Genomic DNA, 22,965 nt, shown 5'->3' with positions numbered 1-22,965 from the left:
AGTGCTTATTTCTGGATTTCAAAATTGAAAGTTCTTTAGGCTTTCAAAACTTAATATGTAGTCCTATTAATATAAAAAAGGGGGAAATCAAATTTAGTGCAGTAACTTATGGAGTAGAGGTCCACACTTCAATTTGGCAGACAGGGGAAATTCAAAATATGAATGGAGTTACTGCTGTTATCCTTTAGTAATTGCTTCAAATGCATTTTCTTAATTGGTAATAACTATCTTATCTCTTATGAGTAAGCATTTATCTTCCCCACTGCTTTTGTCTTATGTAAAATAGTATGTAATCAGTATTGGAAAATTTCGCTTTTCTATATCCCCCCCTGTAATCTTTCTCATCACTTAAAAATTTCTCTTGCAAATGTAATTGCCTAAGAGCTTATGTGAATTTAATTAAAGAGAAATAATAAATTTGAGATGTATAAGCAAGTCCTTGAGAGTTTTACCACATCCAATATCTCAAATACATTAAATAAAAGCTCTCCAAGCAAAGGGTACAAGATATTCTGCACAAATCTGCTCTTAGAGGTTCCACTTAATGAAGAAAAGTGATAGCCTTCTTTAACAGAAATAAGTAGATATCTATCATTGACTTGAAATATATCATGCCAGAAATCACTCATTTGGGATATGAAATGTAATACCATCATTTTATTATTTTGTTTATAAACCATAACACACACACACACACACACACACACACACACAAAACTGAACCTAAAACTAATTTATAATTTTATTTTATTTTATTTTATTTTGCTTTTTATTTATTGTCAAGTTAGTTAACATACACTGTAGTCTTGGCTTTAGGAAGATTCCTGTGGTTCATCACTTACATATGACACCCAGTGCTCATCCTAACAAATGCCCTCTTTAATGTCCATCACCCATTTTGCCCACTCTCCCAACTCCCCACCCCCATCAGCCCTCAGTTTGTTCTCTGCATTTAAGAGTGTCTTATGTGAACCGAAAACTAATTTAAAGTAAAGTATTATGAAAAATTACACAGGAAATGATTTTGTTGATAACATAACTGACATATCCTGACAAACAAGGATTTCATTTAACTAATATAAAAACTATAAATAATCTTAATGAGCAATAAGCATAATATATTTTATAAAGAGTCTAGATACAATATTTTAGATTTAAATTTTTAAAAAATGTTTACTTATTTATTTTGAGAGAGAGAATGCACAAGCAGGGGAGGGGCAGAAAGAGAGAGGAAAGAAGAGAATCCCAAGCAGGTTCTGTGCTATCAGTGCAGAACTTGACATAAGGTTTGACTCACAAACTGTGGAATCATAAACTTAGGCAAAATCAAGAGTCAGAAGCTTAACCGACTGAGCCACCCAGGCATTCCTCAGATTTCAATTTTTTAAATATATGGTCATTTGGTAGTCATGTATTTAATTTAATACCACATAAATGTTGAGATAAAAATGGAGTAATTGGAATGAAAGCGTGTTTGTAGTGATAAATAAAAAATAAAAAATAAATAAAAATTCACCTTCTAATGTTTTTGTCATTGTTTGTACACTTGAGAATGAGACAGGAATGGTATTCATTAATATCATAATTTCTAATTGCATTCAATATCTTATGAAATGAAACATGGGCCCAAATTTGAGAAAATTCCTATTGTCAAGGATGAGTTCCAGATATAATCTCAAATACAACTGGGTGTGTGTCTGTGTCTGTGTATGTGTATCTACATATAATTTTAACTGCCACCACCCCTTGTGATGCTTGATATTTTTGTGAGTCTATCAAGAAACTCTAGAAATAAAGTTAGAATGGAACTGAGGCTTTCTTTATTTCTCAAAAATCTATTCATAAATTTAAAAAATAAATGTTTAAGTGTTGATATAAATAATATTTCTCATGTTGAAGACACAAGTATGTTATATGTATTTTCACTTGACACTTTATTGAAAATTCATAATTTTGTCCTTACATCTGTGAATACATCTTTCTTGTCTTTGCTTTTATTCCTTTTCCTTGACTTACTGCACCTTTTAGAAACTCCAGTAAAGTGTTGAATGAAAATGATGATAATGGGGATTTTTCTCTTCTTCAAGTCTCAAAAGGAAGCTTTAAGGGTCTGACCCTTAAATAGGATGTTTGCTCTAGACATTTTGAATACCTGTTGGCAGATAAAGGAAGTTTATTTTATTCTGAATGTCCTAAAAATGTTATCATCAAAGATTCTTTTCTATCAAATATTATTTTTTTCAGCAGTTATTGGGATGGTCTTACGAATTTTCTCTTTTAATCTTTTACTGGAAGTTGAATTTTATAATATGCACCAACCTTGGTTTCCTGGATAAAGCAAATTGGGCATGATTTATTGTAATGACCAAGATATCCTTTATCAGATTGAGGTAGTTATTTTCTGTTCCTGGTATTCAGAGAATTTTATTATTAATGAGAGTTGAAAATTGTCCAGTGTTTTTTTTCTTCATTTATTAACGTGATCATGCTATTCTGATAACATAGTAGATTATGGTATTTAGTTTTTAAGGTTTAGACTAACTTTTCATTCCTGGAATAACTCTATTTGTTCATACTATATTATCTTTTTATGTGTTATCATTTACATATATTGCTGTTTTCCAATACTAACATTTTAACAGTTTTGTCTATATTTATGAAATGCTATAATATTCTATTTTAGCAATGTTTTTCTCATGTTGTGACATCAAATTTTTTTCTGAGCTCATAAAATATGTTGAGAGGTGCTTTCTTCTGTACTTGTGGAAGTGTTTGTAAGATTGGTATATTAGTTCATTCCTTAGTCTGTCTAGGATTTACCATTGAAAACATCTAAAATATGAACTTTCTTGGTGGGAAAAGATTTTGACAATAAAAACAATTTTTGGGAGATGTAGAGCTATACAGCTTCTGTCATGTCTTGTTGATTGAGTTAACACATGGGCTGTGTCTCATCAACTGTAAGATCGTGACCTGAGCTGAGATCAACAGTCGGATGCTTAACTGACTGAGCCACCCACATGCCTCAAGATTTTTTTTGTCATTCCTTTTTTTTCTTTGAATCTTTGATCCTATTTATAGCATCCTATGTAAACTCCTTATTTACTTAATGCAATAGCTCAGTCATCTAAGTATTAGTTTTTATTGACAGATTTTTTTTTTCTCTTCAGTTTGGTCCTGTTTTTCAATTTGCTTGTCTGGTTTATTTTTAATTGGATAGTGTATAGTAAGAACAATATGTTATGAACACTGTGGATTCTTTTTTCTTTTTCTGAAGAGGGCTCTTTTTTTTGTTTTATTTTGTTTTTGTGTTTGTTTTTTTTCTTTTTCTAGTAGGCAGACTATATGACTAGACTCAAATTCCAAACTCTCTTGCCTTAGGCAGTAGTGGAAGGTTCTGCTCAGTTTCTCGTATACAAGCATAGTTCAATGGAAGATATTAAAGGGATTTAGATGTAGGAAGAAATAGTTGGTTAAAGAATGCAACTGAAGTATTGAAAACAGGGTGCTTAAGAAAAAAATAGATATTTTAGCATTCCAGGCAAATATAAAATGTAAAAAGTAAGGCAGTACTAGAGTGGAAAGTGTTGGGTTTTTTTGTTTGTTTGTTTCTTTGTTTTTAATTTTGCCAGCCCAGAATTTCTTTATCTTCTTAGATAACCATCTCTCCATGACTCTGTGTCCATGGGTCTGGATGTAGATGACCTCATCCTTAGTTCCAGATGGGGCACACATAACACCGTGGTCACCAAAACCAAAACATGTAGTCAATATCAATCCCAAGTTTTGGATGAATGGATAGATTTTTTTGAGCTCTTTCTGCTCTGCTTAGATTTATAAGGATATACTTCTGGGGTCATATCCTGAGAAATTCTATTATGGGAGCCATTATGTGGATATAGTCAGCCTGAAAATGAATATGTCATATAAACATCAGAATAGAGGTGTAGAAACAACAAATGCCAGATATTCATGACATCCGATGGTATCCAGGATCCATTTTTTTTACCCAAAGGTAGAATTTCCAGGTACTAACTTTGATAATAACAAAATATCTGGGAAAATGGAGTAAGGGTAGGGCAATGGAAATTCCAGAACAATATTGTGATCAAAACAATTAAAAAATAAAGTTGAAATTGTTCCTGATCAAATCTATACATCATCTTAACTAGGAGCTGAATATGAATACAAGTAAGATAAAACTCAAAAAACAGTGGCTTAAATAAGTAAGGATGTGTTTGTCTTTCATAACTCAAGTCAAAATTGGACAGGCTGGAGATGGAATGGTTGATCAGCTGTGGCCTTGGGACCCGGGCTCCTCCATCCCTCATTCTGTGCCTTCCTTTGTGATGGTGGTTGCACTTTGGACATCATGTACACATTTTAGTCACACAGACAAAAAAAGTGGAGGAGGAAGTGCTAACAAAATTGCTGATATCTCACTTACAAAACCAAATCTTTTGGCTAATTTTTAACTTTTACTTCTAGATCAAATAATGCCATGATAGAAAGGGCTTAACATGAACATTACATAAGCCAATAAATAAGGGCTTTTAACTAAATTAGGACTGGGGATAAAGGAGGACATTTTGCAAAGAGTGACAAAAGGAATATGTGAGATAATATGTTTAAGAAAAGTAAATATTTCCTTCTTAGAAATGTAGGGGAACTTTATTTATTTACTTTTTCACTAAGAAAGGCAAAAAGACAAAAGTATGTTAAGTGTGTCTTAAAAATTATTTTATGTTAAAAATCATCTCTGGGAGAATTTCATTGTGAAGTGCTTTATTCCTTCTCAAGATCTAGTAATTAGCTGGGCTGGAAAAAGTAATCTGTATTTTTAAACAAGCACTCATTGAGACTTTGATACAAACGATATGCAGATTACATTAAAAAAAAAAAACAAGAGTATATTTTAAATAAGAAAGGAGAGAAGATACAAGAGCTCATACATCTTCTCTATAAAGTAGGTAAAAAGTTTCTATGCCTATCATGGTAGCTTCTTGAGTGAGACTTGAGGCTTCAGGGGAAAAAAAAATGTGAACACTGTGTCAAGAAATCCATTAAATGAATATAGCTTTGGTTAGATTGGTAGTAGCCCAAACCATTCTGGCCCCTGTTTATCTAGCCACATGCTTGTCTAGTACCAACTTCCACGACAACAAAAATCAAAATAATTTCCTGTAAGAGTGTTGTCGGACTATAATAATACAAACTAGATATCTCAAAAATCAGGTGACCTATCTTAAATATAAAACAAATAAAATAGTTACAGTTTTTAAACTTAAACTTGTTTATACATATTCCTAATGTATGCTTTTCCCTGCAAACTACATAAATTTTAAACAGTGATGAATATGTAGAGTGCTCCCTTGGGCAACACATGTACTAAAATGGAAATGAAACAGAGAAGATTAGCATGGCCCCACATAAGAATGACGTAATGAATATGTAGAGATCTCAACATGGGCTTCACAGATACAACCTTGGGGTTTATCCCCTGAGGATTGAATTTAAAAAAGTTGAAAGAAGCAAATTATGGAAATACTCAGAAATACCAATCCGCATTAATAATACTTATAAAATAATAAGTGAAAAACGAAAATATCACTGTGGTAAAGTTGCATTTTGTTCTTAACCATGATTTAAGTATTGAGCTACGGCAATGCATGACCTGCCATAAGGAGCTGTGTGAAGGCTGGGCTCTACCATTATGAAGTCCTTCTCTGCCTTTAACTAGATGTCTTCTCTAGGCTGAGGAGATTGGGAGCCTCTTTCTTCATTGTAAAGTGAGGATGGTACACTTTTCACACACGACATTAGGTTTGTAAAGTGTTTAGCAAAATTATTTCCATTTTTCAAACAATAAAGTAACAAAATCTGAAGATATACTTAGTAAAAAAAGAAAGAAAAAGAAAAAGAAAGGGTGAAAGAGAATTGTTGCTCTTTTAAAAGTCCAATTACCAGAAGTAAGAGAATATGGTTGCTGAGTAGCAGATATAATCCAAACAATTTTAAAAGGTGGCTTAATAAAATAATTTTGACAGAAGGAAAGTTATGCATGCTACAGTTTAAAAAATGTATTGCTATAATAGCCTAGTAAAAAGTTTCTATACACATGATTATGGAAAATGTTGATGGTATTGGAAGTACACTGATATTATAAATATAGGAGCACTGAAGAGATGGAGAATATTTGTACCATTTCGTTATGATGTTTATTTGATCTAATGAGGGGAATTAAATCCCATTTTCACTTATTTTTAGATTTCTTTCCATGCTACATGGATTGATATGCTTATAATGAAAAATTAATAATATTTTTATGAGATAACAAGAGTATTGTATGATTCTAAATATTTTTTATGTTTAAAGATTTTGATATTTAAAGAGGCAAAAAATCATACAATACAATTGTATATAATACAAATTGTATATAATACAGATTGTGTATAAATCTGGAAGAAAGGATTATATGGACTCCTAATTATTCAGGAAGATTCTCCCCTTTATTTGTTCTACATGATCATTTCATCTTGTTGATTGGTTACAATTTCTATTATCTCAATGAATCTCTTTGAGGTTCCATAACAGATAGTAATGGACACCTGATTGCAAACCTATATTTAAATTGAAGTTCTCTTTTACTCCCATATTTTTGAGATCGTCAACCATTGGATGATGAAGAGGTGTTGGTGAATTTGGAATGACTGTGAATACATAGTCTCTGGGAATAAACTTATTTTAAATATAGTGTATTGTCTACTGGGTGCAATATAGAAATGGTTTGCTATCAGAGTATAGGTAAAAGGTTAATTAATGAGAATAGGTTGTTGGAATACAGTCATAAATGACAATGATTGTGATTACTTGCAATTTACCAGAAACTTCGTGTGCTTGTATTATGCAACATAAACATTTTTATTCTTACTAATTAGTGAAGCCAGTTGACTTGTGAAATGGAATCCAAGAGTAGAGAATGGAATTCAAGTCCTTTCCAAAGTTCTGATTTCAAAATCCTTGCTCCTGTCACTCTGCTAAATTACTTCTTTATACTTCTACTTTAACTAATGTCTATTTTGTGATGGATAGTATACTAGAAGATTTGCCGATCTAAACTTATTTAATCAAATAAATTCAGTTTTACTAATCTTATTTTAAACGATAAGGAAACTGGTGGTGCCTGGGTGGTTCACTCAGTTAAGCGACCAACTTCGGCTCAGGTCATGATCCTGAGTTGGAGCCCCACAACGGGATCTGTGCTGACAGCTCAGAGCCTGTAGTCTGCTTTGGTTTCTGTGTCTCCCCCTCTCTCTGCCCCTCCCATGCTCATGCTCTGTCTCTCAATAATAAATAAATGCTAAACAAATTTTTTTAAAGATAAAAAAATTCAAGGAAACTGAAATTCAAGGAGCCCAGCTTTCTCAGGATCACATAATTGCTCAACATCAGATCATTTGGTTCATACTAGAGTAAGACTGGAAAGTTTATCAGAATCCATACAGAATAATTAAGCTTTAAATTTATACTAATTTTATTAACTTGATTTTGTATAATTCTGAGATAAGATAATTACTAAATAAGAATGTCAAGATATCACAGAAAATATTAGCCCTATCTAATATAAAAAACCACACTGTGAAACTCCCACTTTAAGGAGTTCAAATAAATTGTAAGCAAGAGTATTTTAAATAGCAATTATTGTGTATAAGCCAATACTACATTTTAAATTTAAGCACTCAACTATTTTCCTTCTTTAAACATAAGAAGAATTTGGGAATGTAATAAGGATTAAATAACAAAATAAACCTAAAACTCATTTGATTAATTGGTCGATGATATATGAAATATAATTGAGCTACATTAGGAGTTCATGTTTTGCATATTTTATGTTTGTTTCAATTCAAAGTCTTCACAGAAAATGACTATTTTAAACATGACCTTCAGACTTAATTGTATTTTTTTGCATTCTCTACATACATTGTTACTTCACAGACAAGATATGTTCCGGAAAAGTTACATATGAAACAAAACTTGTAATTTTTCATCTAAAAGATGCTGAAGGAATGTGTTCTTTAAAGGAAAACTCAGATGAATATTTTTGAAATGCAGATAAAAGTTATTGCATATGGATTTACCTGTATGTTTTCTTAAACTGGATAATATTTGAAGACATTATCAGGGATTTTGCCTTCTGGCCCCCCGTTTTCCTGCTCTACTCTGTAGTCTTTCTGTCTCGGGGCCTTCTTCTTCATCAGCATCAGCATCCTATGAGCACTTATATGATTAGGCCACCATGTTAAGTTTTGAGAGCATTACACTAGATGCACTACTGTGAATTGTCACATAATTAGTTTTAGTTTATAAGAAATTCTATGATTATATTTTGAGTTCAATAGATACAGTTTCCTTCAGGCTTGGTTAAAGATTTGTTAGTACCAGGGTGCATGGGTGGCTCAGCCAGTTGAGTGTCTAACTCTTGGTTTCTGCTCAGGTCATGAATGCCAGGGTCGTGAGATCAAACTCTGTGTTGGGCTCCACGCTGTGAATGGAACCTGCTTAAGATTCTCTCTCTCTCCTCTCTCCCTCTGCCTTTTCTCCCCACTTGTGTGTGCTCTCTCTGTCTAAAATAAAATTTAAAAATACTAAAAAAAGGGAAAAAAAGGAAAAAAAAGATTTGTTAGTACCTTTTTTAGCTCCAAGCTTTTCTGAATTTCAGTATTCAGTCATAAGGTAGAATTGTTAAACTACTTAAGATTATAATAACAGAACACCAATAATAGATATTTATGTTACAATTGCAGTGTTGCAGACACATTTGTCAGTATATTTTACAAATAGAATCATAGAACCTTGTAACATCATTAATATTATAAGATTATCACTAACATTCCCGTTTTGTAGATGGTAATTCTGAGACAAAAAGAGGTATGGGATTTGTCTTCATCACATAATTCTTGCTTTTAGAATAGATTCTACTTCAATACCTTTCCCTACAGAAACAGACCTCTACAGCACTGTTTACCAGTTTTTCAGTTCACAAGCAGAAATTCCCTCTGAAGCTTTTATAGCCTTATATGCCTTCATTGAAGTAATGCCCTGATAAAGATATTGTGTCTTCCCTACTTCCAAAGTCCAAGTGAACTGTGTGACCTTTTATTGTTGTTAAAAGAATCTAGAAAATCATATCACAAGTTTATGTTAATGTGGCAGCGGGCGCTAATGAATATCACAATGGTAGAACACAATAGCGTGGTTTTCAAGCACCAAATTCATTCATCCTGATCATACACTGGTTCTGGTAAAGGGCAAAATAGAGAAAGCTGACTATTCTAGCCTTATAAAATGCCACTGATTTTATTTTCCTTTAGTGAAAAAACACACTAATGAATACCATGAAATAAATCCTTGTTCTTTGATTACTGTGTTATTGAATTATGTACTATTTATTATCCTGAAAGTAGTAGGCATAAAACATCTTCTTTTAATAATATGAATACAATATTTCAAGTTATTATTCAAATTACTTTTATGTATCTATTATTTTATTGCTTTTCCTTTATTCTAAAGTAATATTGAAGTTATACTTTGTTTTTTTATTTTTATTTATTTTATTTTCATGTTTGGCAATTAATTGAAGTTCTGCATTAGAAGTTGTTAATTATTAGGGTCGCTTGGGTGGATCAATTGGTTAAGTGTCCAACTTCGGCTCAGGTTATGATCTCATGGTTTGTGAGTCGGGCTCTGTGCTGACAGTTCAGAGCCTGGAGCCTGCTTTGGATTCTGTGTCTCCCTCTCTCTCTGCCCCTCTCGCGCTTGTGCTCACTCGCTCTCTCTCTCTCTCTCTCTCTCAAAAATAAATAAATAAATGCTAAAAAAAAAAGTTGTTAATTATTAGAAGGCACACAATGTGAGGAATCTCTTTTCTCTTTTGGCTTTCTCTCTTGGCACATTGCTGGTTTTATTTTTGTGCTTCTGGAGGATCTTGAGTCTTCTTGCTTGCCAACTCGTCCTTCACTAACAATCTACAGATTTTGGCACGGCCAGATTTAACCCCCTTCTCTTTTCTCCAGATGAACTCATCCAGCCTGAAGTAACTGCTGTGATATTCACAGATTTCTTTACGGCCCTTCCCATGGCTGGTTCCTTTTCAAGCTTATAGTTTCGTTAGTAAGATATGCCCTGGCAGAGAGGCCTTATATGACCATTCCATCCAAAATAACTTTTCCACCCTAAATTTTTTTCCCATAATTTTGCGCTAAGAAATTAGTTCTTGTCTGTATTTACTGTTGTATTGTCCTCACTGTAATTAAGCTTCCTGATGGCAATTTCTTGGTTAGTTGGTACACTTTGGTATACAGAGGACCTTGAATACCGTATACTCCCTAGTGAGTGTTTCATGAATATTTACAATGGATAAAAAATTCATTTATGAACAAAAACATATAACATATTGCTAATTTTTAGCTAATTAGTGATAAAGGCTACAGTTATCATAAGAGTGTATGTAGTAAGTTACATACTTACTACATACTTACTTTTAATCTTTTATAAAGATCTTTTAAAATATTTTAAAAATACATTTAAAGAAATAGAAATAGATACGTCCTGCTCCTGGACATGTCATGTCATGAGCCTGTATCCAGCCACACTCCAAGCTCCCCATGGCCTCTGTTCTAATCCCATCACCATTCATCCTTTCCCTCATGTTCTAATAGGTATTGCTCCTGAGAACATTCCCAACTGATCCTCAGAGTATATTCATAGGTAAATCTGACCTAAGACCATAGCTTTTAAAAAAGATATAATCCTGCCCTTGTGAAGTCCCCATCTTAATGGAAAGGCACACCATACTGTATGATAACTACTGAGACATGTCAGAATGTCCTCAGACTCATGTGGGAGTGGTGGCTGCATGCAGGACCTGGTCGGTGCCTCCACCAGCCCTCCACATCCTATGTTGCTCCCTGGGAGGTAGGAGATCTGGCTACCCCAGTGCCAAGGAGTGGTGCTGCGCTGTGGCTGCCTTCCACTGGCCACTGAAGAAAAAAATATGCCTTCTCTTCACACCCCTCGCCAGCCTCTCCCCCACCTACTCAACCAGTAAATGCTTCACTGGTGCTGAGAAGAAATGGAAAATCACTTCTCTTCCTTCCTCCTTGATGACTAGGAAATCCAAACATCCACATTCAGGCTGAGAAGCTGAGAATCCCTCAAATGTTTCTCTTCTCACCCATTGTCCCAACCACAGCTGAGTAACTGGACTGTCCACCCACATTGTGCCTATTTTGTGCCTTTTTTTCCAGTTGTATCAGGAAGCCACCCCCTCCTTGTGTATCAGCTCAGGTCTGTGGCAAATTCTCTCAAAATGTTACTTCTGTTTCTTACTCCTTTTATTGTATCCACTAGGCTTCCAAAAGCAGGTACCTGGCTGTAGCTAAGCACCTTATGAAAAAGAAACAAGCCCACCAACCAAGGTTGGCTCAAACTTTGGGCCCTGCTACTTCCTAGCAATGGGAATTCACCACTCTTAGCCTTAGTTTTTTCTTCTGCAAAATGAGGCTCATCTTGCCCACCACCCAGGAATCTTGTCAGTATGGAAAAAGGTGATCCACATGAGGCGCCCCACACTGCTTAGCACATAGTCCCTTCCATTTATACTCAAAACTGCTTTGCCAGCACCAGATTTATGTACCTTTGTCCCATTTTCACCAGGCATCCCACCTTAATAGCTCTAGAGATATCTAGGAAAATATATTTACCTTCTAGTGTTTGAATGCCACTTCTCCTATCCTGGCTTCAGAAGCATCTTGGAATGGGCATAGTATCCCCAAGAGTTCTGGACACCCCTCCTCCATTGTCTCTGTTTCTGCTGTAGCTCTGCTCTCATAATTTGATCTAAAGGTGTTTCTGCTGATTCTTCATCTTTGGCTGAAAGCCTGCCACACCTGGCCAAAATGGCTTCTAGTCCAAAGCATTATTCTCAAGTTAACACTGTGAGTGACCCCCAGCTCTCACTTGGGACCCATTAACCCATTGATGTCACACTGGAAGGCTTTTATCTATATTTTCCTTCTAGTCCAAACACATGGTCTTCACTTAGAAGATTTGTTATAATGGCTTTCATATATTCTATTTCAGGCAAAGGTCTAAAAAAAAAAAAAAAAGAATAGAAGAAAAAGATATCTCAGGTTTCTTCATAGAGTATTAATGATTAAATTGCAAAGAAAGCCTTAAGATGATGATTTAAATAATTGACTGATCTAGGAAGTTATGTTTATATTTTTTTCATCTCTTGACCTCACCTACTCTATGACCTTGGGCAAATTATTCAGATCTTCTGTGTCCATTTATTCCTTGATGGAATAAATATACTGAATTGAGTTATCTTACAAGTAATTTTATGTATGTCTTTCATAATTTAAAATTTAATTATGTTGGTTATTTTGTCTTATGAATGAGAAAAGGGGCTATAGAAAATAGTCAATTTTTCATTATATCTGCACCTGAAATTGCCATGCAAAAACTATAGTACATAAAATCTCTACAGAGAAACTTCATCCACAACCAAAATATAAATGAAATAAATTATGGAAGAAGTTGATTTAAGTTAGTAATTTCATATCACTACAAAGAAGCTGCCTTGTCATTTCAAGAATGAAATTTGTGGCAGAGTCTTCATTTTCAATTTCAACCCCTCACCATTTGATTTTGAATTTAGGTTTCCATGCCAGGGGTGATGTGCTATCCCCACTGAAATGATCCTCCCCCACTCTCTTGTTTAAAGCAGTCCTTTCTAGATTTTGCAAACCTGGATTGAATTTACTGACTTCAGCCATGCGATCACCTCAAATTTTTCAAATTTAAAGCAAAATTGGGCTGAAGCAAGGATAGAATCAGTTTTCTTCTGAGGCCAGCAGCATGCATTGGGAAAGTAAAAGAGATATTATATTTGATGTTATTACGTGATGTACACCTCTATCTCATCTTTATCACTTCTGCCAGCTTAAGCATTCTATAACAAAACCGTAGTTCTGTGATTAGAGCATATGTAACCCTTACACATGCAACGGAGCATTTTACAAATGTGCAACATGATTGGCTCTAGAAATATAATCCAAAAGAAGGAAAGCCGACATTCAACATTTCTATGGCTGCGTATTATCTATTTTTTATTAGCGAGAAGAGTTTCAACAAGCCAGTATACGCTTTAATTGGTGTCATATTTAGTGTGCTTAAATATACGTATGGAAATAAAAGTTTTCTGACACAGTACTGCTCTGATAAAATGAATAAAATGATTATTTCAAAGTATAAACTGCAAGATTTCCATTAAATGAGGAGTACATTAAAAAACAATTTTCCATTGAGTGTTAAACATTTTTGCATGTCTTTTGAACAGAGGCACTGACGGTTTTCGTTCAGGACTATGTTTGTAAGGGTATTTGTGTAGAATACAGTCCTTGAAAATGGAAATAGTGTCTCCCTCCAAAACAGAGTTTGGGCTTGCTTACTATGTGCAGCATTCACCCGGGCTGCTTTGCATCATTCCCATAAGGCTGACGGGGCAAGGGGAACTGATAAAAGTGTGAAGCTCATGCTGCTTGCTGCACTACAAATAAGGAAGACTTTTGTCACTGACCCAGGAATCTCATGTCTTCCGCCAGCATTCACAGAACTTGAGCAGGCCTACTTAGTAACATGTAAGTAGGAAAAAATATTAGACCAGTCACTGTTCTTGATAGCTTGACCTAATTCAATCCAGCAAACTAGCCCCATGACGTATCAGGATTGAATTTAATTTTGATAACCATCTTTAAACAAAATATTTGCTGTGGAGGGGGTGCCTGGGTGGCTCAGTCAATTAAGCGGCCAACTCTTGATTTCAGCTTAGGTCATGATCTCACGGTTGTAAGATGAAGCGTTACGTGGGGCTCTGTGCTGGACATGGAGACTGCTTATGATTCTCTCTCTCCCTCTGGCCCCTCCCCTGTTCACACTCTCTCGCTTTCTCATAAATAAATAAATAAATAATAAATAAATAAAATGCTCTGGAATCCAATGAAATAAATAATTTAAGGTTTAAGTATATTTGTTGGGTTTAAAACCGGAATGCTGCAGCATAATTTTATCTAATAAATCTAAATAACAACACTTAATGATCTACCACTTAATAAAAAGTCTAATCAAAGGTAAAATAAACTTATTTTCAGCATGATATAGACTTTAAAATGTTGTTTATAATAAATAATTTTCCAACTAAATGCTTGGGAAATTTGAAAAAGAGAAATTATTATTGATTTATTTTATTAACACACTCAAATGTCTATTGCACTCTTCCCATATGCCAGGCATGGTGCTACATGCTGAAGACATGTAGTGAACTACATGCTACCTGCCTTCGTGGATAAGACTATGGAGATAGATCATTAAAAATAGTCACATAAAATTTAAAAGCTAATAGCAATTGTACCAAAAGTTAAGAATAAAAAGTATAGAGTAATATGATAGATTATACAGAGGGGACATCATTTTTGTTATCCAACAGGAAATTTAGTGTAATATCTCAAGGAATATAGGAGATGTTCTGGAAGGTGTGCACTAAGCAATAGGTGTGAGCACTACAGGGTGGAAAGGATTCTGGACTGCTGGAAAGAAATCAAAAAAGGCCTCTGTGAGCCTGATGGCAAGAGACAAGACTGCATAGGCAATCATATATTCTTTTTTGATATAAAATTTAAAACTCTCATGTGACATTTTCTATTAGTATATCACATGTGGTTTTTCTTCTACAGATGTTAACATGAGGTAAATAAGTTTTTAAAGAATATATACTAATTAAGATTCTTAGTTATGACTTTTTACTTCATCCTTTTTGATGAGTTTAGAAATGTGTAGAAAATCTCAAATGAGGAAGTATTGCTTTATTCTCAGTTAGCTTTTCTTTACCATTTTGCTCTAAATGTGAAATTATCATCCGAACAACGAAGCTATCTGAGCCTTTGTAGACCAAAGAAAAGGAACCGTGAGAGAAACAGTCCTTCCAAACAGAAGAATATACAGCTGCATTTATAAAAGAACTTCAGAACATCTTAATTTTACCAACTGTATGAAAACTATACTGATTGGTGATGTTGGAATGAACTGCTAAAAGTAATTATAATATTGATTGTTACTTTAACATGTTTACCTCCCATTTGGAAACCTTCAATGCATGCAAAATTAGATGTGCTAATATACAAACTTTTAATTCCTTATCATTAAAAGGGTCATATGTCCTATTTTACTGTAATTTACAAAGTGCTTTCCGAAACATCATTTTATTTTCATTTTCTCCTCAGATCTACTTGTGACATAAAGTGAGCAAATGTTTTCGACCCCGTTCTGTATATTTGGAAATTGAAGCTTGGAGAGTGGAAACAGCTTTCTCCAGTTTTCTTGAAAGCAGTCTGTGACAAAGCTGGATTTCAAATTCAAGTTTTGATTTTTCAGAAAGTCAATGACTTAAATAAGTAATTAGAATTAAAGTGTTGTTAACTAAAAAGCATCAACCAGGCTTCTCTAATAAGCATAGTTTTGGTGGGTTAAGTTTACACATGTGGATGTATAATATCATCCAATAAAGCTGAAGAAAGCACAAAGAATAAGTAGAAAGAAAAAAATAAACATTTTGAAATGCTAAATAATCAGCATCCTATAAATTCTGTAAACATCTTTGTTCTAAGTAAGCACCCATTGGATTGGAGAGTTGAAAATTTTTTTAAGATTAGGAGTAGAATAAAGAATCATCTTTATTCAGGTCCTCAGTACCGATTATATCTTTTTTCTTTGTGATTAGTTAAAAGGAAATTATCCCTTCCCATAGGACATATGAAAAGACAAGTACGCAGCCTTTGCCTGAGATTCAAAGTGGCCAGCCAAAAAGAAGGTATCCAACAAACATTTCCTGAAAGAAATAGTCTTAGAGAAGTTATTTAATGTTCTTCATTTTTTATTTTTAATTTTTTTTAACGTTTATTTATTTTTTTGAGACAGAGAGAGACAGAACATGAACGGGGGAGGGGCAGAGAGAGGGAGACACAGAATCGGAAGCAGGCTCCAGGCTCTGAGCCATCAACCCAGAGCCCCACGCGGGGCTCGAACTCACGGACCACGAGATCGTGACCTGAGCTGAAGTCGGACGCTTAACCGGCTACGCCACCCAGGCGTCCCTGTTCTTCATTTTTTAAAGTCTTATTTATTCTTATCGTGGTAACAGACAGCATTAATGTAAAAAAAAGAGTCATTGTTTTTGAATATGACCTATATTTTACCTGTCGTGCATGCAATTAGAAGAACAATACTCCCCATTTTCTCCTAACTTACGAAAGACAACTGAGCCAATAATAGGGTTATCATCTAACTGCCCAGAGAAGAAAAATTCAGTAATAAATTTCTCATATAAACAGTATTTCATGACTAATCATGAAATCATAAGGTTCTTTCCCCTAACTTGCAGAATGATATGGAACATGAGACTGTTCAGTTTTGTTCGGCTGTTCATCATTATTACCTCACTGATGGTCATCAAACTTGTTATGTTACTTAATAACAACCTGTGGGTCAGTTCACACATAATGAAACAACAGTAAGTCTACATTTATTGAATTATCACCTTTTGATTGTAAAAGACTTCCAAATGATTTAAAAAACATTTTTTATTTAAACGTTGCAACTTTCTTAATGAAATCAGAACATTACTACTGTATATTTAATTTTTAACTGTTAATTTCATTTTTCATCAATTATATTATTTAGTAGGCTCAGCATTTATAGATTTTAAATATAAGCTCTTAACTCATCCCACGTAATTTTAAAGTTCATGGTATATGATATTCTCTATTTTGGTTGTAATACAATTTAGATTTACAATCTCTCATTGCTGATATGAAGAAAAATGCTCTCTAGTTATTGAGAAACCCAAGTGATCACTTAATGTTCTACATGTGGCTTTTTGATTCTTATTCAGTTTGCCTATTCAATAACTCTAGTGAAGTGCTCTGAACATTATTTCTTAAGAAAACAAAACCAAACAAAATTTTAATAATGAAAAAAAATCAAGTAAGAGAAAACTCCAGCCAGAGGTAAAAAGTTACACTAATTAACATTGCTACATGATACATTATTCCAAAATTAAATGACTTAAAATTGCAACCATTCATTATTTCTTGCAAGGTTCTGGGTTAGCATGGAGACCTTGATGATCTGGATTAAACTAGACTGACCTTGCTTAATTTTCTCAGTCCAATGTAATAAACTTGTGTGTAAGCCATGAACTGCTCAGTCTTGAATAGCCTCAGTTGGGATGATTTAGCTCTACCCCATAGGGTGTCTCAATTTGTAGGAGGCTAATCTGCGTGTGCTTATGCTAATGGCAAGAATCCAGAAGAGAGAAGGACAAGTCATGTAATAGGGCAAGCAGAAATGCACTTTTCTTTTTTTCAAGTCTCTGTTTGCATCACATTTACTAAATCACTTTAGCCAGAGTAACTAAAACAGCAAAAGTCATAGTCAAAGAGAAGACTAGAAATATAGAGAGCAAATTACATTGTTTAGAAAAGCAAGTAATTGAGACCATCAGTGAAATCTATCTACCACAAAAGGTGATTCTTATGTTAACAACACTGTCAAAAAGACCTACCTTTTAAGATTTGGGATGATTTTCCATTGAAGGGCAAAGACATTTCAACTTTCAGTATTGAGGATGAGTTGGGTGTCCAACTAGTAAATTTCATTGAAGGGCAAGAACTTAGGGAGTTAAATGAGGGTCATCTGGTTTTTACCATAAAATAATTAATACTGTTGCCAGTAGCTTCCTGATAGCATATATAATGACAATTATCTTCATGTAGAGGAAAAATGGGAAGTCATAGAAAAACATGTTTTGAATGACTGACAAGTCTTTACTTCCACAGTAAACTCATTCTTTAGTTCCTTTTTAACAAACCTTTATTTAGGATGTGGAAATAAAATTATTTTCAATTCAGAGCATTGCAATTAAATAGGCAATTACAACAGAGAGAAATACGTGTTAATAGGGCTATAGACATGGATTCTATGGAGTGCTACACACAGGCAGTCACTAATAATCAGAAATTAAACTTTGCAACAAGGATATTTTATTTTAAATCTTTATTAAAAAATGTTACAGACAAATGCATAAACCACAAATTTACAGTTTGATGAATTTTCACAAACTGAAAATAACAATGTATCCAGCCCTGGGATACTTTTGAATTTATTCTCTATATGTTATCCCCTCTCCCCTCTTGTTCTCTTTATTGGTGAATGAGGATAGAAAGTGTGTGTAGTGAAAAACATATGGCTTGTAGTAGATCAGACCGCTGACCTTTTGTTTTCCTAATTTGGCATTTTTCTTGAAAGATACTGAAAATTGATGTTTTTTTGATGCATTGTGTCTTCTCTCTAATCACCCTTAAATGATAGTTCTGTAATATATTTGAAAATATTTCTCCTGTAGCAGATGGCATGCTTTTTTAGTAGAGAGTACTAGAAGAACACATCAGTAGGAAGGTTTCTCTTTCAAGTTCTGGTGTGTTTTCCTTGGCAGACTTCTGCACTATGTGCAACTTTTTAGCCCCAAAGCTTTGTGCAACTCCTGGTTTAGTCCCTTGACTCTAAAAGTACACGATTTTTAACAGCTCATGGCAGTCCCCATGGGTAGATTTCTCCAACAACACCATAAGTGACTTCTCAGTTGGGGGTTTCCAGCAGGGTACGTCCTATGAAAAATTTCTCCTGTACCTCTTGGGAAGCTTTGCAGCTCAGTGAATTTTCTACTCTCTAATGACCATGGACATGCCTACCTTCTACAAAAGCCTGGGTGTCAGCAATGCAGGAAAGGAGTCTCTTCTTTAGGCTTACTATCTCATCTCTCTGGGTAATGGTTGCCCCTGTATCTGTTATTCCTACATTGTTTAGAGTACTTTTAGTAGACGATCACCCATTACTGTAATTCATTGTTACAGTTAGTAATTTCTAATAGAAAATTCCATGCTCAAATTACTGTGTGGTTTCTGCCTCTTGATTGGTTTTTGAATTATGTGTTTGCTTTCTTCTGGTTCTCAGAGCTCTTCTGATTCAAGACTGATGATTCATGGTAATAGTGCTGAGTGGATTTTTGCATATTATTATTTGCTGATTTAATCTGTGAAATTTAAGATATCTATCAATGAATATTAAACTCAATTTAACTGAATATGAAAATCAACCCAAGAAGATATTGGGAAGATAATTATCAAAACTACATTGAAAGTAAGAAGCAAATTCTATTGAAAAGAAAGTGATTGGAAATGAATATTATTTAGGTACAAATACCAAGAGATGATTAGTTTTATCATTTGAATATATAATAGCATCAGAATCTGATCATTTTCTGTTAAAATTGTATGCATTTTTTATTTATATATGCTCAAACAATTAATTGATGGAGTGATTGACTGATATTTGCAATAAGGTTATCAATGATTGAATGGTCCAACTTCTCTTGGTCAGGGAAAGAGAACTTCTCTTATTTTATGTTGGAGAATTGATATTGATATTGTTACCTCACTTCCCTGATTTTTCTTAACCTCTGTTGGAGATCATCCACTCCTCTACATTATACATATTTTTTTTTCAGATATGTCGATACTTTTACTCTGGTAATACCTGGTGTCAAGAACCTGGAAGGCTCTCCAGGTCCTTAAAGTTGATTATGTGCATTTGTTTTTCTGACAACCTTTAGCATTTCTCTTTATCTTTGGTCTTCAGCAGTATGAATTTATTTCCTGGTTGTTTTTTTAATTAGTTATCTTTGAAAATATTTTGACTATTCATTTGCAAGCATTTTTCTCTCCATTCTCTCTCTCTCTCTCTCTCTCTCTCTCTCTCTCTCTCTCTCTTTTCTTTTAGGATTTCAATTACACACATTTTAGACTGATATTGGCCTATATCTCTTGGATGCTCATTTCTCTCTCTTTCTTCTAAATTTTTATTTCACTAATTTCCTGTGTGTGTTTCCATCTGAGTAATGTCTATTGACCTATATTCAAGTTCACTGAGTCTTTCTTTGGATGTGTCAGGCATACTGATGAGCCTGTCAAAGGCGCTCTTCATCTCTGCTACTGTGTGTGTGTTTAAATTTATTTCCAGCATGTATTTTGACACTTTCTTATTGCTTCTATTTCTCTCCTGAAATTACCCATCCATTCATGAATGTCTTCAAGTTTCTCTACTAGAGCCTGTGACATATTAATCATTGTTATGTTATCCCCTATCTGATTTTCCTAACAGTAGATTTATACTTGAGATTAGTTCTTTTGATTGTTTCACCTCTCAACAACAAATTATTTTTCCTTTCAATTTTGTGTGTCTCATAATTTTTTTGTTGAAATCCGCATATTCTGTGTGGGGTAGTAGAGACCAAGTTAGACAGTTTCAAGTTCCTCTAGTGGTACCTTTTGGTTAAGGTGGGAGCTAGATTGCTTATCTGAGAAAATTCTTGATTCTGCTTGGTCCACCTTCAATTTTATACTTTTGTGCCTCAGCGAAGTTGTCTCTCCATGCTCTTGTCCTCCCCATTAGTGGTATTCTGCTGTTGCTTATTTTCTGGTTCTTGATATCCTGGGTGGTGAGGAGCAAGGAAGCATTCTATGTTTTCCTCATTCAACCTTAGCCTTAGGCTGTTCATGTGTCTCTGAGTCTTTTGAGCAGAGTTTTCTCAGATATCCTGCCTGCCCCCAGTGTTAAGGGATCTTTAATTTTCTGGAAGTAGGAAGATTTCTTGCCTTTCTCCCTTTCCCAAACTCAGTAAGTTTTCACCAACAGAAAGTGACAGGATTCACTGCCTTTCTTTGGCAGTTTAAAACTTTATTCCACTGGGGAGAAGACTCAGACAAGAACTGTTGTTTCTTTTTTCTCAGCAGCAGGACTACATTATGTTACACAACATCAGAACTACACTTGATGGATGCTCCCCCTGATCTCTACTACCCCCAGTGTTTTTCATGAGCAAATAGTGAGGTCCATGGAGAAATGGCTGGAAGCATTTGTGCTCCCAGGGGTCTATACTCCTAACTGTGTGTGTTTAGCTGTTAACAATTCATTAAAAATCACTTCAACTTAAAGTATACAACTTAAAGTAAAGTAATACACTGATAATTATAGGCGGCTGCTGGGTGGCTCAATTGGTTAAGCCTCCGACTCTGGATTTCGACTCAGATGATGATAAAACGGTTTGTGGGTTTGAACCTTGCATCTGGCTGTGTGCTGGCAGTGAGGGACCTGCTTGGGATTCTCTCTCTCTCTCTTCCTCTTCCCCAGATCATACTTTCTTCTCTCTTAAAGTAAGTAAACTTAAAAAAAAATGCAGTGATGATTATGGACCCAATAATCATTTAAAAAATATAGCATTAACAACAAACTTGAAGCTGCTTATAGGCTCCTCCCCATTATATTCTCCTTCTTTTTCTGTAGATATAACACTTACCATGACTTATATGTTAACTAGTTATTTGTTGTTTTTTATTTTTACCATAAATGTATATAATGTATAATGCATATATACCTAAAAGATACAGTTAATTTTTGCCTTTTGAATTTTACATAAATTGAGTCATATTGTATTTTACATATGCATTCGCCATTGTGTTTGGAGATTCATCTATATTGATGCTTATATCCATAAAGCATGGACTTCCAGAACTTGGACTTCACAGTCAGATGGCCTAGTTTTGAATATTGTAAAATTAACTAAAAATCTTCATAGATAAGTTACTTCATCTTTTTGACTTCTGTTTATTCATGTGTAAAGTACAATATTGCCAAAATATAAAGAATTCATATAATCGGGGTGGTTCAACATTATGTGACCTTGAAGTTTTAAAGCACCCACATTTTGAGGCGTCTGAGTGGTTCAGTTGGTTAAGCATCTGACTTTTGCTTTAGGCTCAGGTCATGATCTCACAGTTCTTGAGCCCTGCATTGGGCTCTGTGCTGACAGTGTGGAGCCTGCCTGGATTCTCTCCCTCCCTTTCTCTTGCTCCTCCTCCACTTGCACTCTGTCTCGCTCTGTCTCTCTCTGTCTCTCAAAATAAATAAATAAACTTAAAAAAACCCTGTAAATTCCATTAAAAAAATAAAACACCTGTAGTTTAAAGGTGCTCTATTTAAGAAATAGAATACAAATTATAAATAACAATTAGATACAAAATTGGATGTTTATTACAATAAGACAGGAAATCAGAAACTTCAATATATTTATAAATTATACAGAAACATATAGCAATATACACACATTTCAGGGTTCCTGTCATATCCTTGTAAATGTACAGATGAGGGACTCTGAAACTTAATTAATCCTTATTATCTTTGGGGCAAATCTGAATCCATATACACATAAAACCCTTTGAATAGTAGTTCTATAAAAATGATAGACATTTTTAATTTATTACTATTATATCAATGGAAACATTTTGTAAGTCTCTTTCCTTTTTTATTGAAGAATAATTGACATGCAATATTATATTAGTTTCAGCTGTACAACACAGTGATTTGATATTTATATACATTATGAAAGTGTTATTATGACAGGTCTAGTTACCAGCTATCACCACACAAAGCAGTCACAATATTACTGACAATATTCCCTATGTTGTGCGTTATGTCTTCCTGTATTATTTATGTTATGACTGAACTTTGTGCCACTTAATCCCCTTCACCTATCTCATCTGTCTCCCAACTCCCTCCCCTCTGGCAAGCATCAGTTTGTTCTCAACATCTGAGTATGTTTCTATTTTGCTTTATTTGTCCATTTATTATTTATATTACATGTATAAGTAAAATCATACGGTAGTTATCTATCTCGCTCTGACTCATTTCACTTCGCATAATACCCTCTAGGTCCATCCATGTTGTTACAAATGG

The 22,965-nt window shown here is 34.2% G+C and overlaps 1 protein-coding gene and 1 non-coding gene across 3 annotated transcripts in view; both read left to right on the top strand.

Moving 5' to 3' along the window:
• FSTL5 (follistatin like 5) overlaps positions 1 to 22,965 on the top strand; it is a 768,631-nt gene that overhangs the window by 548,617 nt on the left and 197,049 nt on the right. The gene's annotated exons all lie outside the window — the stretch shown is intronic.
• On the top strand, positions 5,365 to 5,473 carry LOC132693457 (U6 spliceosomal RNA). Its single transcript, XR_009616831.1, has one exon. It is a non-coding gene; the product is annotated as a U6 spliceosomal RNA (small nuclear RNA).

Source organism: Panthera onca, chromosome B1 (assembly GCF_046562875.1).
Source record: "Panthera onca isolate mPanOnc1 chromosome B1, mPanOnc1 haplotype 2, whole genome shotgun sequence".
NCBI lineage: Eukaryota > Metazoa > Chordata > Mammalia > Carnivora > Felidae > Panthera > Panthera onca.
This window is presented reverse-complemented; position numbering and strand designations above follow the sequence as displayed.